The sequence below is a fragment of the Nanorana parkeri genome, unplaced genomic scaffold (assembly GCF_000935625.1).
Source record: "Nanorana parkeri isolate BGI_ZX_2015 unplaced genomic scaffold, ASM93562v1 scaffold2123, whole genome shotgun sequence".
Classification (NCBI taxonomy): domain Eukaryota; kingdom Metazoa; phylum Chordata; class Amphibia; order Anura; family Dicroglossidae; genus Nanorana; species Nanorana parkeri.
In genome coordinates this window covers 18,793-20,730 of record NW_017308391.1, presented here as the reverse complement: position 1 = coordinate 20,730, position 1,938 = coordinate 18,793, and positions in this window count along the sequence as shown.

Here is a 1,938-nt window from a genome sequence, read left to right as displayed (position 1 = left end):
TAGTGAAGATAGAATAGGGAATGTGTATAATTTGCAGGATTAGGAATTTGGGTAAAACTACTGTCAGGCTTTCTTTTACCATCTGGGACACATTGGGGAGATTTACCTTCACTTCCTGTATCATCCTGCCACAACAGGAAGTGAGGGGAGATTCTCCAAAGTGGGGGGAAATCCCCACTTAGACTGTTGTCACCAGAACAGATGTGTATGAACACATTATACTGTGTACAGTGGGGAATGACGACAACTCATTTTTTGATTTCCCATCACTTCCTGTCCCGTTGACAATGGTGACAAACAATGAGGATGATTCTCCCCAATGGAGACACAGACGGCAAAACAAATCTTTAGATTCACTTTAATGTTTTCATTGCCATCTGATATCACAGCATCGGGGAGTGCCGGACATCCGGGAAATGTCTGTCATGTTGTGGGTGGAATAAAGTTTTGAAAAGTAACAATGTAACTGAACATGAGAGTCGGCTTCAGGTTATTATGAGGTGAAGGGTGTGTGTGACCTTCTGATTACACCCCAGAGGTGGGTCATTGTTACTTCATTCATCCCGCTTACATTTTCTTCCATTACAATGTTCTCAGCATCACAATACGGGATCCATTCACCAACAATGTGCAGAGCCATTCGCACTCCGAATATCTATGAACGTTCATGGGGGTTCATTCATCCGGGCACCACGGCACGTACACAGAGCTGCCTCGTTCTATAAAAGGTTGTGAACAGGTACAAAGGTTTTATAGCAGGCATAGGGGTCTGTTTGTAAACAATATGAACATTCGCTCTGAGTGACTACACGCCAAAACAAACGTTCTTTAGTTTTCATGTAATGTCACATTATGACCACACGATGGAGCTAAAGGAGCCTGTGAAATAAGTAGACTGTCTATGCAGCTCAGCGCCATCTAGTGGCCATAATGTGATATTACATTAAAACATTTGAAAATGAAAATACTACGTCTAAATAAAGACCTTTTAATTTGGCACGTATCTGCACCGAGCGAACGTTCATACCCCAAAGAATGTCTCGTCTACAGTATTTTCATTTTAAAGCATTGTTCTGCTTAAAAAGGAAACTTTTACATGCCGACTTTGCCTTCCAGGTTCACATTGCGGTTCGCTCTCCACTGCAGCTAGACAGCAAATGTTTCTACACGTGTCCTTATTATCGTTCACAGTGTATCAATGTATCGGTGTATCAATGTATCGGTGTATCAGTGTCTCGGTGTATCAATGTATCAGTGTCTCGGTGTATCAATGTATCGGAGTATCAATGTATCGGATGTCTCGGTGTATCAATGTATCGGTGTCTCAGTGTATCGGTGTCTCAGTGTCTCAGTGTCTCAGTGTATCGGTGTCTCAGTGTATCGGTGTCTCAGTGTATCGGTGTCTCAGTGTCTCGGTGTCTCAGTGTATCGGTGTCTCAGTGTATCGGTGTATCAATGTATCGGTGTCTCAGTGTATCGGTGTCTCGGTGTCTCTGTGTCTCTGTGTATCGGTGTCTCGGTGTCTCGGTGTATCGGTGTATCGGTGTCTCAGTGTATCAATGTATCGGTGTGAGATTCCCTTCACAATCTGCCTGTGAATCCGTAGCGCTGGTTACGTTTGGCCGCTGTGACCGCCCGCTGTTTGTTACCAGCCGTGTGATATACGGCGGCGCGCTCACCGTCAGGCGTAATGAACTTTTAATATGTGACCGCGCAGCGTGACATTATCAATGTCATTAAAATCTCGCGGCTTCCCATAAAGGGCGCAACCTTTAAATCGATCCCCGCCGCAGAGACTCGTCAACACAACACAGATTAACACTTTCAGCCGCCAAGAAGGCGGGCCGATCCCGCAAAGGGTTACAGGCAGCGCGGCGCCCCCAGGAGGCGACACCGCCGCCGTGAAATGAGCGGCTGGCTGCGGTGAAGGATTGGCGC